Source organism: Bombina bombina, chromosome 5 (assembly GCF_027579735.1).
Source record: "Bombina bombina isolate aBomBom1 chromosome 5, aBomBom1.pri, whole genome shotgun sequence".
Lineage (NCBI taxonomy): Eukaryota > Metazoa > Chordata > Amphibia > Anura > Bombinatoridae > Bombina > Bombina bombina.
Window position 1 is genome coordinate 108,575,883 of NC_069503.1, and position 14,951 is coordinate 108,590,833.

The 14,951-nt window shown below is 41.1% G+C and overlaps 1 protein-coding gene across 2 annotated transcripts in view; it reads right to left on the bottom strand.

Annotated features, from left to right (window-relative positions):
- Window positions 1-14,951, bottom strand: part of LOC128660026 (gastrula zinc finger protein XlCGF26.1-like) — a 375,584-nt gene that overhangs the window by 20,515 nt on the left and 340,118 nt on the right. Inside the window, exon 2 of one of the 2 annotated variants that reach the window (XM_053713626.1) lies at window positions 7,336-7,451. The exons of the other annotated variant lie outside the window; for it this stretch is intronic. The gene's annotated coding sequence lies outside the window, so the exon portion shown is untranslated. The remainder of the gene's footprint in view (window positions 1-7,335; window positions 7,452-14,951) is intronic. 2 annotated transcript variants of the gene reach the window in all.

Below are 14,951 nucleotides of genomic sequence, written 5' to 3' on the forward strand. Positions count from 1 at the left end.
CGTCGGTCGTGACAATGACCCACTCTGGTCTGCGGGAGGTCACCCCTAGCGACAGGTTGTCCAGGGACAGCCACCAACGGAGTGAGTCTCTGGTCCTCTGATTTACTTGTATCTTCGGAGACAAGTCTGTATAGTCCCCAATCCACTGACTGAGCATACACAATTGAAATGTCCATTGCCGCTACCATCAAACCTATCACTTCCATGCACTGTGCTATGGAAGGAAGAGGAACGGAAGGAAGTATCCGACAAGAGTTTAGAAGTTTTGTTTTTCTGGTCTCTGTCAGAAAAATCCTCATTTCTAAGGAGTCTATTATTGTTCCCAAGAAGGGAACTCTTGTCGACGGAGATAGAGAACTCTTTTCCACGTTCACTTACCATCCGTGAGATCTGAGAAAGGCCAGGACTATGTCCGTGTGAGCCTTTGCTTGAGGAAGGGACGACGCTTGAATCAGAATGTCGTCCAAGTAAGGTACTACAGCAATGCCCCTTGGTCTTAGCACCGCCAGAAGGGACCCTAGTACCTTTGTGAAAATCCTTGGAACAGTGGCTAATCCGAAAGGAAGCGCCACGAACTGGTAATGCTTGTCCAGGAATGCGAACCTTAGGAACCGATGATGTTCCTTGTGGACAGGAATATGTAGATACGCATCCTTTAAATCCACCGTGGTCAAGAATTGACCTTTCTGGATGGAAGGATTGTTCGAATGGTTTCCATTTTGGACGATGGAACCTTGAGAAACTTGTTTAGGATCTTGAGATCTAAGATTGGTCTGAACGTTCCCTCTTTTTTGGGAACTACGAACAGATTGGAAGAGAACCCCATCCCTCGTTCTTTTAATGGAACAGGATGAATCACTTCCAGAAGATAACCTTGGAAGACTATTTCTAGCGCCCAAGGATCCAGAACATCTCTTGCCCAAGCCTGAGTGAAGAGAGAGAGTCTGCCCCCCACCAAATCCGGTCCCGGATCGGGGGCCCGCATCTCATGCTGTCTTGGGAGCAGTGGCAGGTTTCTTGGCCTGCTTTCCTTTGTTCCAGCCTTGCCTTGGTCTCCAGGCTGGATTGGCTTGAGAAGTATTACCCTCCTGCTTAGAGGACGTAGCACTTGGGGCTGGTCCGTTTCTGCGAAAGGGACGAAAATTAGGTTTATTTTTTGGCCTTGAAAGACCTATTCTGAGGAAGGGCGTGGCCCTTGCCCCCAGTGATATCAGAGATAAACTCTTTCAAGTCAGGGCCAAACAGTGTTTTCCCCTTGAAAGGAATGTCAAACAATTTGTTCTTGGAAGACGCATCCGCTGACCAAGATTTTAACCAAAGCGCTCTGCGCGCCACAATAGCAAACCCAGAATTTTTCGCCGCTAACCTAGCCAATTGCAAGGTGGCGTCTAGGGTGAAAGAATTAGCCAATTTAAGAGCACGAATTCTGTCCATAATCTCCTCATAAGAAGAAGAATTACTAATAATCGCCTTTTCTAGCTCATCGCACCAGAAACACGCGGCTGTAGTGACAGGGACAATGCATGCAATTGGTTGTAGAAGGTAACCTTGCTGAACAAACATCTTTTTTAGCAAACCTTCTAATTTTTTATCCATAGGATCTTGGAAAGCACAACTATCTTCTATGGGTATAGTGGTGCGCTTGTTTAGAGTAGAAACCGCCCCCTCGACCTTGGGGACTGTCTGCCATAAGTCCTTTCTGGGGTCGACTATAGGAAACAATTTTTTAAATATGGGGGGAGGTACGAAAGGTACACCGGGCCTGTCCCATTCTTTATTAACAATGTACGCCACCCGCTTGAGTATAGGAAAAGCTTCGGGGGGCCCCGGGGCCTCTAGGAACTTGTCCATTTTACATAGTGTTTCTGGAATGACCAGATAATCACAATCATCCAAATTGGATAACACCTCCTTAAGCAGAGCGCGGAGATGTTCCAACTTAAATTTAAAAGTAATCACATCAGGTTCAGCTTGTTGAGAAATTTTTCCTGAATCTGAAATTTCTCCCTCAGACAAAACCTCCCTGGCCCCCTCAGACTGGTGTAGGGGCCCTTCAGAAACAATATCATCAGCGGCCTCATGCTCTTCAGTATTTTCTAAAACAGAGCAGTCGCGCTTTCGCTGATAAGTGGGCATATTGGCTAAAATGTTTTTGATAGAATTATCCATTACAGCCGTTAATTGTTGCATAGTAAGGAGTATTGGCGCGCTAGATGTACTAGGGGCCTCCTGTATGGGCAAAACTGGTGTAGACGAAGGAGGGGATGATGCAGTACCATGCTTACTCCCCTCACTTGAGGAATCATCTTGGGCATCATTTTTACTAAATTTATTATGACATAAATCACATCTATTTAAATGAGAAGGAACCTTGGCTTCCCCACAGTCAGAACACAATCTATCTGGTAGTTCAGACATGTTAAACAGGCATAAACTTGATAACAAAGCACAAAAAACGTTTTAAAATAAAACCGTTACTGTCACTTTAAATTTTAAACTGAACACACTTTATTACTGCAATTGCGAAAAAGTATGAAGGAATTGTTCAAAATTCACCAAAATTTCACCACAGTGTCTTAAAGCCTTAAAAGTATTGCACACCAAATTTGGAAGCTTTAACCCTTAAAATAACGGAACCGGAGCCGTTTTTATATTTAACCCCTTTACAGTCCCTGGAATCTGCTTTGCTGAGACCCAACCAAGCCCAAAGGGGAATACGATACCAAATAATGCCTTCAGAAAGACTTTTCTATGTATCAGAGCTCCACACACATGCAGCTGCATGTCATGCTGTTCTCAAAAACAAGTGCGCCATACCGGCGCGAAAATGAGGCTCTGACTATGATTAGGGAAAGCCCCAATAGAATAAAGTGTCTAAAACAGTGCCTGCCGATATTATTTTACAAAAAATACCCAGATTAAATGATTCCTCAAGGCTAAATATGTGTAAATATGATCGATTTAGCCCAGAAAATGTCTACAGTCTTAATAAGCCCTTGTGAAGCCCTTATTTACTGTGTGAATAAAAATGGCTTACCGGATCCCATAGGGAAAATGACAGCTTCCAGCATTACATCGTCTTGTTAGAATGTGTCATACCTCAAGCAGCAAAAGACTGCTCACTGTTCCCCCAACTGAAGTTAATTCCTCTCAACAGTCCTGTGTGGAACAGCCATGGATTTTAGTAACGGTTGCTAAAATCATTTTCCTCATACAAACAGAAATCTTCATCTCTTTTCTGTTTCAGAGTAAATAGTACATACCAGCACTATTTTAAAATAACAAACTCTTGATTGAATAATAAAAACTACAGTTAAACACTAAAAAACTCTAAGCCATCTCCGTGGAGATGTTGCCTGTACAACGGCAAAGAGAATGACTGGGGTAGGCGGAGCCTAGGAGGGATCATGTGACCAGCTTTGCTGGGCTCTTTGCCATTTCCTGTTGGGGAAGAGAATATCCCACAAGTAAGGATGACGCCGTGGACCGGACACACCTATGTTGGAGAAAAAACGTTAAAAATCAATTGAGCACCATGCCACAGCTCTGCTGAGGCTCCTACCTGCCCTTAAATATGATTTTGTGCAGAAATAACCCCTTTGAAATGGTTCTCAGATGCCAGAGGGTTAGAGTGCTAGAGTGCCCCTCCCACCATGTACTGGATGTCAGAGGGGCCTTAAGAAAATACTCCTGGGAGTATCTGACTAGCCATGTGGAAACTAGGCCCCAAATAAAGACTCATCTCCCTCAGAGAAAAAACGTCCTATTTATGAAATCATGTAAACGTTTTGTCACTAAGCAATATGAATATTAACATGAGTATTACCCTGTTATGTAAGCATGACCCCAGTCGCTGTTAAATCACTGCATCAGGCTTACCTCAAATACACAAGGCTCTGTCAGCATTTTCTAGAACTTATTCCTCTCTCTAGAAATAAAAATACTGAACATACTTCAAAGCAGGTAATCTGCAGGCCGTTCCCCCAACTGAAGTTTTCCCATATTCATCAGTTATGTGTGAGAACAGCAATGGACCTTAGTTACAAACCGCTAAGATCATCAAATCTCCAGGCAGAATTCTTCTTCTAATTTCTGCCTGAGAGAAAAACAGTACAACGCCGGTACCGTTTAAAAATAACAAACTCTTGATTGAAGGTAAAACTACACTAAGTCACCACAAATCTCTTGATACTTCCTTTCTTGTCGAGAGTTGCAAGAAAATGACTGGGGGTGGCAGTTAGGGGAGGAGCTATATAGACAGCTCTGCTGTGGGTGTCCTCTTGCAATTTCCTGTTGGAAAGGAGAATATCCCACAAGTAATGGATGAACCCGTGGACTGGATACACCTTACAAGAGAAAACAGCATTTAAACGTTTTATTAGACTTAACGTCAAGAGGACTGGTCACCTCAATGTCCAAAGTAATTAACACTTCTTTTAATAAAGAAGGCATATACTCTATTTTAAATAAATAAGTAGATTTGTCAGTGTCAATGTCTGAAGAAGGATCTTCTGAATCAGATAGATCCTCATCAGAAGAGGATAAAATTATTATGTTGTTGGTCATTTGAAATGTCATCAAATGAATGAGAAGTTTTAAAAGACCTTTTACGTTTATTAGAAGGTGGAAATGCAGACAAAGCCTTCTGGATAGAATCAGAAACAAATTCTTTAAAATTCATAGGTATATAATGTACATTAAAAGTTGAAGGAACTGCAACTGGCAATGTACTATTACTGATGTACACACTATCTGCATGCAAAAGTTTATCATGACAACTATTACAAATGACACTTGGAGAAATAATTTCCACAATCTTACAACAAATGCACTTAGCTTTCAAAGAACCGATGTCAGGCAGCAAAGTTCCAGCAGACACTTCTGAAGCAGGGTCAAATTGAGACATCTTGCAAAATGTAAAAGAAAAAACAACATATAAAGCAAAATTATCAATTTCCTTATATGACAGTTTCAGGAATGGGAAAAAAATGCAAATAGCATAGCCCTCTGACATAGAAAAGGCAAGAGGCAAACATCAATGGGGTATTAAAATAATGAAAATGTTTGGCGCCAAGTATGACGCACAACGTAACTGAAAACTTTTTTGGCGCCAATAATAACCGTAAATGACACACTCGCATCACTAATAACGCAACCGTGTGTAAGGCTTCAGCGTCATCTATGACGCCGGAAATGACGAACTTGCGTCATAGACTTAATTTTCGCGCCAAAAAAAAATTATTGCGCCAAGAATGACGCAATAAAGTCTAGCATTTGGCGCACCCGCAGGCCTAATACCGCCCGCAATTTGTAAGAAGTAGTCAATTGAAAAAAAGGACTAAACCCCAGGTAAGAAATTTTTTTCTTAAAAATGTTTATTTTTCCCCAAATATGAAACTGACAGTCTGCAGAAGGAAATACATGAACCTGACTCATGGCAAATATAAGTACAATACATATATTTAGAACTTTATATAAATGCATAAAGTGCCAAACCATAGCTGGGGTGCCTTAAGTAATGAAAAACATACTTACCAAAAGACACCCATCCACATATAGCAGATAGCCAAACCAGTACTGAAACAGTTATCATTAGAGGTAATGGTAAATTGAGAGTATATCGTCGATCTGAAAAGGGAGGTAGGAGATGAATCCCTACGACCGATAACAGAGAACCTATTGAAATAGACCCCCGTTAGGGAAATCATCATATTCAATAAGTGATACTCCCTTCACGTCCCTCTGACATTCGCTGTACTCTGAGAGGAATCGGGCTTCAACAATGCTGAGAAGCGCATATCAACGAAGAAATCTTAGCACAAACTTACTTCACCACCTCCATAGGAGGCAAAGTTTGTAAAACTGAATTGTGGTTGTGGTGAGGGGTGTATTTATAGGCATTTTGAGGTTTGGGAAACTTTGCCCCTCCTGGTAGGAATGTTTATCCCATACGTCACTAGCTCATGGACTCTTGCTAATTACATGAAAGAAATAAGACTTTATTCATTTATAATATAATCCATCTCAATAAAAAAAAACTTTTTTATACTCAAACATGTCTTCTGTTTTGTATTTTTAAAATGTATTTACCTGTAAATCACAAATTAAAAAGGATGGCATAGAATGTAAATATTACTTACATCATAGTAACCTAAATGACTGATTACTGATGAAAACAAGTTATAGGGCCGCAGTAAACAAGGTGCGTATGGATAATGTTCTCAGGCAGGGAACAAGTACATCTGTTATCTGGGCAAGAGAGGTGGCATCACCCATCCTCATTTAACATTGCACAAGCAAATGCACATACAGTGCTGCCTGGCTTATGCTCAACCAAATGGGTGAGAACATGATGTCTTAATCATCACAGACTAATAATCAGTGTGAGATGTTTTGAGAGGGCAAGAAGCAGTGACCTTATGATAATTATTAGCTTTCGGCTGTGGTTCTTCTATTTATATAAATAGCCAAAAACATTATTAGTTTCATAATACTCACTGTAAAATTAATCACACAAATCAGTGGTGGTTCTGGGGTGGGGAACACTGGGGGAGTTGTGGGTGTTACATGAGCGAGGTCAGAGCAGGGGAAGGTGCAGGTGGAGTAATGAACCAGGTATTGGGATGAGCTTAGGCAGCTGTTGGACATGGTCTGTCTAAAAGGACAGAGGGGAGAGTAGTATTTTTACCCTACTCCTCAGCAAAATGGGAGTTGTTCCTTCTTTATAATGTCACTGACACAAATGTTCTTAAATATATAGATATAAATATAATAGTTTATATTTGCATAAATAAAAAGAGAGAAGCGCTCAACCTGGGAATGAACAATAGCATAATAGCTTGTTCTATGGCTAGTTACCACCCCAGAAGCAGCCTCTTTTGCTCAACATGTGCCTTTCACAGAGAAGAACTTTCCTGTTATCATATCAGTCGAATCCTGACTTCACAGTGCAGTCCAGCCCCAAAATACCTGGCAATCCCTCTCTGAACGAGAGAAATGGCAAAACCCCAGATGTACGTTTCGGCCTATTGTGGGCCTCGTCAGTGAGGTGCAGCCATTTCCCTCTAGTCACACTGAGCAACAGGTGCACATCTGGCTTCCTGCATCACACTTAGGGAGACTTCCCAAAGTGTCATAATTTGCATAAATAAAAAGCGAGATTCTTGGGTGGTTCTTGGGTGGTAACTAGCCATAGAACAAGCTATTATGCTATTGTCCGTTCCCAGGTTGAGCGCTTCTCTCTTTTTATTTATGCAAATAGTTCATATTTGTTTAATGAGTGTTCTAGTCTATTTCCCCAGTAATTAAAGTCAGCATAATATCTATTTTACTCACCTAACACATATGAGTTCATGATGATAACAGGCTCCAATGTCTGTGCTCAGGAAGAAGGTTCCCTTATTCACTCCAGTTACATCAATACCTGATATCTCTCAGTGCTCTGGCCCTGTCTGTAAAATGTATATTAAATGGTTTAAAGGGATAATAATAAATAATGGTTCTGATTAACTGTACGTATGGTATAATTAAAGGCACACACAACAATTCATGTGATACAGATCAGCTGATTAGGTTATTACATATGTGCTGTTGATTCAGCACATGCATTTAGTACAGTTATCTCTGTGGGTGTGAAAATTGCCCCTTAAATATGAATCTTCCCAGATCTATACAACATAATGGTAGAAAAATCTATTTAAGTGAGGCCTTATCATAACTTTACAAATATATTATAATGTTTGTTTTCTATCATTTATATGAAACAATATTTTCTCCTGCAAGAAATGTTAAATATCATTGGTTTGAATATTAAATTGGATACTGCAGTATTGGTATTGTACTTCCTACTAATTCTCACTGTCAGACATTTTGCCATGTGCTCCACCCCCAGCCCTTTTACTTCTCTTGGTCAATATTCAGGTGTCTTAAATCACACTGCAAGGGTGTGTGGGAGAGATAGGCACTAAAATGTTAATTTCAATTGATTTCTTGGATAGAGTTAAGAAAAGAAAGAATTTGTGTTTACATAGAGTGATAATATGAGATATGTTCTTTAGGCAAATGCACTCCATTTAAAAGGCAAATAAAAACAAAAATTATGCTTACCTGATAAATTTCTTTCTCTTGTGGTATATCCAGTCCACGGGTTCATCCATTACTTGTGGGATATTCTCCTTCCCAACAGGAAGTTGCAAAGAGGACACCCACAGCAGAGCTGTCTATATAGCTCCTCCCCTAACTGCCACTCTCAGTCATTCGACCGAAGACAAGCAAGAAAAAGGAGAAACTATAGGGTGCAGTGGTGACTGTAGTTTAAAAATAAAAAACACCTGCCTTAAAGTGACAGGGCGGGCCGTGGACTGGATACACCACAAGAGAAAGAAATTTATCAGGTAAGCATAAATTTTGTTTTCTCTTGTAAGGTGTATCCAGTCCACGGGTTCATCCATTACTTGTGGGATACCAATACCAAAGCTTTAGGACACGGATGAAGGGAGGGACAAGGCAGGAACTTAAACGGAAGGCACCACTGCCTGCAAGACCTTTCTCCCAAAAATAGCCTCCGAGGAAGCAAAAGTATCAAATTTGTAGAATTTAGAAAAAGTATGAAGCAAAGACCAAGTCGCCGCCTTACAAATCTGTTCAACAGAGGCCTCATTTTTAAAAGCCCATGTGGAAGCTACCGCTCTAGAGGAATGAGCTGTAATTCTTTGAGGAGGCTGCTGGCCAGCAGTCTCATAAGCTAAACGGATTATGCTTCTCAGCCAAAAAGAAAGAGAAGATGCCGAAGCCTTTTGGCCTCTCCTCTGTCCAGAGTAGACAACAAACAATGCAGATGTTTGACGAAAATCCTTAGTAGCTTGTAAATAAAACTTTAAAGCACGAACCACGTCAAGATTGTGTAATAGACGTTCCTTCTTTGAAGAAGGATTAGGACACAGTGACTGAACAACAATCTCCTGATTGATATTCTTATTAGATGCCACCTTAGGAAGAAACCCAGGTTTGGTACGCAAAACTACCTTATCTGCATGGAAGATCAGATAAGGGGAATCACACTGTAAGGCAGATAACTCTGAAACTCTTCGAGCCGAAGAGATAGCTACCAAAAACAGAACTTTCCAAGATAAAAGCTTGATATCTATGGAATGCAGAGGTTCAAACGGAACCCCTTGAAGAACTTTAAGAACTAAATTTAAACTCCATGGTGGAGCAACAGGTTTAAACACAGGCTTGATTCTAACTAAAGCCTGACAAAACGCCTGAACGTCTGGAACATCTGCCAGACGCTTGTGCAGAATAGACAGAGCAGAAATCTGTCCCTTTAAGGAACTAGCTGACAATCAGATAATATCCTAGGAATCCTGACTTTACTCCATGAGTAACCCTTGGATTCACACCAATGAAGATATTTACACCATATCTTATGATAGATTTTCCTGGTGACAGGCTTTCGAGCCTGAATTAAGGTATCAATGACCGACTCGGAGAAACCACGTTTTGATAAAATCAAGCGTTCAATCTCCAAGCAGTCAGCCGCAGAGAAATTAGATTTGGATGTTTGAAAGGACCTTGGAGTAGAAGGTCCTGCCTCAGCGGCAGAGTCCATGGTGAAAGGGATGACATATCCACCAGATCTGCATACCAAGTCCTGCGTGGTCACGCAGGTGCTATCAAAATCACTGAAGCTCTCTCCTGCTTGATCTTGGCAATCAGACGAGGGAGGAGAGGAAATGGTGGGAACACATAAGCCAGGCTGAAGAACCAGGGCACTGCTAGAGCATCTATCAGCACTGCCTGGGGATCCCTTGACCTGGACCCGTAACAAGGAAGCTTGGCGTTCTGACGAGACGCCATCAGATCCAGTTCTGGTTTGCCCCATAGTTGAATCAGCTGGGCAAATACCTCCGGATAGAGCTCCCACTCCCCCGGATGAAAAGTCTGCCGACTTAGAAAATCCGCCTCCCAGTTCTCTACTCCTGGGATATGGATAGCTGAGAGATGGCAAGAGTGAACCTCTGCCCATAGAATTATCTTTGAAACCTCCAACATTGCCAGGCGGCTTCTTGTTCCCCCCTGATGGCTGATATAGGCTACAGTTGTGATATTGTCCGACTGAAATCTGATGAACCTGACCGCAGCTAGTTGAGGCCAAGCCTGAAGAGCATTGAATATCGCATTGAATGTTTATCGGAAGAAGGGCTTCCTCCTGAGTCCACGAACCCTGAGCCTTCAGGGAGTTCCAGACCGTGCCCCAGTCCAGAAGGCTGGCATCTGTCGTCACTATAGTCCACTCTGGCCTGCAGAAACTCATTCCCCTGGACAGATGGACCCGAGATAACCACCAGAGAAGAGAATCCCTGGTCTCTTGATCCAGATTTAGCAGAGGGGACAAATCTGTGTAATGCCCATTCCACTGATTGAGCATGCAAAGTTGCAGTGGTCTGAGATGTAGGCGGGCAAACGGAACTATGTCCATTGCCGCTATCATTAGGCCGATTACTTCCATACACTGAGCCACTGACGGCCGAGAAGATGAATGAAGAGCACGGCAGGAAGTTAGAAGCTTTAATAACCTGACCTCTGTCAGAAAAATTTTCATTTCTACTGAATCTATCAGTGTTCCTAGGAGGAAAAATCTTGCGAGAGGGGAGAGAGAATTCTTTTCTTCGTTCACCTTCCACCCGTGAGACCTCAAAAAGGCCAGAACAATGTCCGTATTGGACTTGGCGATTTGAAAAGTCGACGCCTGTATCAGAATGTCGTCTAGGTAAGGAGCCACTGCTATGCCCCGTGGCCTTAGAACCGCCAGTAGGGACCCTAGAACCTTCGTAAAGATTCTTGGTGCCGTGGCTAACCCAAAGGGAAGAGCCACAAACTGGTAATGCCTGTCAGGGAAGGCGAACCTGAGGAACTGATGATGATCTCTGTGAATCGGAATGTGGAGATAAGCATCCTTTAAGTCCACGGTAGTCATATATTGACCCTCCTGGATCATAGGGAGGATGGTTCGGATTGTCTCCATCTTGAAGGATGGGACCCTGAGAAATTTGTTTAGGATCATGAGATCCAAGATTGGTCTGAAAGTTCCCTCTTTTTTGGGAACTATAAACAGATTTGAATAGAAGCCCTGCCCCTGTTCCTCCCTTGGAACTGGGTGAATCACTCCCATAACCAGTAGGTCTTGAACACAACGTAAGAATGCCTCTCTCTTTATCTGGTTTACAGATAATTGTAAGAGATGAAATCTCCCCTTTGGAGATGAAGCTTTGAAGTCCAGAAGATATCCCTGGGAAACAATCTCTAATGCCCAGGGATCCTGGACATCTCTTGCCCAAGCCTGGGCGAAGAGAGAAAGTCTGCCCCCTACTAGATCCGGTCCCGGATCGGGGGCTACTCCTTCATGCTGTCTTAGAGGCAGCCGCAGGTTTCTTGGCCTGCTTCCCCTTGTTCCAAGCCTGGTTAGGTTTCCAGACTGGTTTGGACTGGGCAAAATTTTCCTCTTGTTTTGCATTAGAGGAAACTGAAGCTGCGCCACTCTTGAAGTTTCGAAAGGAATGAAAATTATTCTGTTTGGTCCTTAACTTATTGGACCTATCCTGAGGAAGGGCGTGACCTTTTCTTCCAGTAATATCAGAAATGATCTCCTTCAGACCAGGCCCGAATAGGGTCTGTCCCTTGAAGGGGATGTTAAGAAGCTTAGACTTTGAAGTAACGTCTGATGACCAGCGCCAAAATGGCAAAACCTGAATTCTTAGCCGTTAGCTTGGCTAAATGAAAAATGGCGTCAGAAATAAAGGAGTTAGCTAACTTAAGAGCTTTAATCCTGTCTAGAATATCGTCTAGCGGGGTCTCCTCAAGAGACTCAAACCAAAAAAAAAACGCTGCAGCAGTAACTGGGGCAATGCATGCAAGAGGCTGGAGAATAAAACCTTGATGTATAAAAATTTTCTTAAGGAGAACCTCCAATTTTTTATCCATAGGATCTAGGAAAGCACCACTGTCCTCGACTGGGATAGTTGTACGCTTAGCTAGGGTAGAGACTGCTCCCTCCACCTTAGGAACCGTCTGGGTAGAGAACCACACCTTAACGCAGTCTAATAACTAGTAAATATATAGTGTTTTTCTCCCAAAAGGATACAAAAAATGCTTTTTCAGTGCTTACATTCGGATTTAAGCAAATTAGCAGCTAAAAAAAACCTTATTACCCAAATAAATGGTGTACAATAAATTAACCTTAGACCCTTGGATCTAGAGCAACATTTGTAGTCAGGACATTTACCAACTGATCTACATCACCGGACTTAAAGTAGGGCAGAAAAATATTCTAGATCTCCAACAATAGCGGAGAAAATAGAAATAAAACAAATTATTATCCTATCAAGATAGAGATAATAAAATATATTGAAAATCATAATAATAGCTATAGTAAACATAATTAAATGAATACATCTGAAGTCAATAAACAGTTATATACTTGAGAATCTGAAACTGCTTATACTATCTGTTCAACAAAGGTTGAGAAAACAGCAATGTTAGCCACAGATAAAGCTGAGCTTTAGGTCATCACGCCATCCGTTCCAGCTCTCGCAAGTAGCCGGCGTTCAACTTGTTATACAGCTGATTGAGGATCGAGCGTGGTGGTATTTATACTATTCAAGTTTGATTATCATTTACTGCATGTACTTTACATACGGATTGTTTTATTATATGTGGGGACGGTATAAGGACATAAGGCTTACCGGGAACTGTGAGTGGAGTCATCTGACATGGATGTAATGATACATCATACAAATGATACATCATACACCGGACCTCCAGACTGAGTGGGCTGTTTGAGATCTGCAGTATATTTGCCTTGAAAGACCTTGAGCTGTTCCCCAGTGTGTTTACCATACCTCATACATTTGAGGTTCTATCTTGTGAGTGTGAATTTGCGCTTTGTAATAAAAATTTGTTTGTAACTAACTTATTACACTTAGAGGGGTTGCACCCTGTTTCTCTTCGTTTTCATATCAAATAGTATATTACATAGGAAAAACCTCAAAAGCAAAAAAATCCAGTTTTGAAAAGGATTAATAACAACTCCTAAAAGCTATAAATAACAAATATTTCTTTAACAAAGAACATAAAAAATGTTCAAAATGAATAATAAGGAACCTTTTTTAACAAACTGTCTGATACAGGATCTTTAAGACAAAGAAACCTTCATCAGTATAATAAATTTAAGTATGCTTTCGGTCAGAACAAAATTAAAGGGACACAGATAGAGCATGCAATTTTAAGCAACTTTCTAATTTACTGCTATTATCAATTTTTATTTGTTCTCTTGTTATCTTTATTTGAAAAAGAAGGAATCTAAGCTAAGGAGCCAGCAAATATTTGGTTCAGGACCATGGACAGCACTTGTTTATTGGTGCTGCCCAATCAACAAAGACAACCTAGTTTATTCAACAAAAATGGGCCGGCATCTAAACTTACATTCTTGCTTTTCAAATAAACATACCAAGAGAATTAAGAAAATTTGATAATAGGAGTAAATTAGAGAGTTGCGTAACATTTCATGGTCTATCTGAATCACGAAAGAAAAAAAATGGGTTCAGTGTCCCTTTAATTAAATTTTAACAATTTTAAAAAGACCTCGTAAGTTTACTTAAAGGCATAATAGCAGTCATAACCTTTATGATATAAGCAACAAGATGTAATGTTTGCAAATGAAATCAAGTACAAGAACTGAATATGTAAAAAACAGTAAATGTCATTATACATGTAGAAACAGTTTTTCATAAAACATGATAAATAAATGCCACATAATTGAACTGAAGAAATAACAGTTTAATAATGAAAAGAACACACTTAGCTTTGTAGAACTGTGTTCCAGAGCATCATAGTTTCTACAGTAACATCAGAGTCAGGATCAGAATGAAATGTAACAGAAAAAGAAAAACATTTAGGCAAAAACAGAATTTATGTTTACCTGATAAATTACTTTCTCCAACGGTGTGTCCGGTCCACGGCGTCATCCTTACTTGTGGGATATTCTCTTCCCCAACAGGAAATGGCAAAGAGCCCAGCAAAGCTGGTCACATGATCCCTCCTAGGCTCCGCCTACCCCAGTCATTCGACCGACGTTAAGGAGGAATATTTGCATAGGAGAAACCATATGGTACCGTGGTGACTGTAGTTAAAGAAAATAAATTATCAGACCTGATTAAAAAAACCAGGGCGGGCCGTGGACCGGACACACCGTTGGAGAAAGTAATTTATCAGGTAAACATAAATTCTGTTTTCTCCAACATAGGTGTGTCCGGTCCACGGCGTCATCCTTACTTGTGGGAACCAATACCAAAGCTTTAGGACACGGATGAAGGGAGGGAGCAAATCAGGTCACCTAAATGGAAGGCACCACGGCTTGCAAAACCTTTCTCCCAAAAATAGCCTCAGAAGAAGCAAAAGTATCAAACTTGTAAAATTTGGTAAAAGTGTGCAGTGAAGACCAAGTCGCTGCCCTACATATCTGATCAACAGAAGCCTCGTTCTTGAAGGCCCATGTGGAAGCCACAGCCCTAGTGGAATGAGCTGTGATTCTTTCGGGAGGCTGCCGTCCGGCAGTCTCGTAAGCCAATCTGATGATGCTTTTAATCCAAAAAGAGAGAGAGGTAGAAGTTGCTTTTTTACCTCTCCTTTTACCAGAATAAACAACAAACAAGGAAGATGTTTGTCTAAAATCCTTTGTAGCATCTAAATAGAATTTTAGAGCGCGAACAACATCCAAAATGTGCAACAAACGTTCCTTCTTTGAAACTGGTTTCGGACACAGAGAAGGTACGATAATCTCCTGGTTAATGTTTTTGTTAGAAACAACTTTTGGAAGAAAACCAGGTTTAGTACGTAAAACCACCTTATCTGCATGGAACACCAGATAAGGAGGAGAACACTGCAGAGCAGAT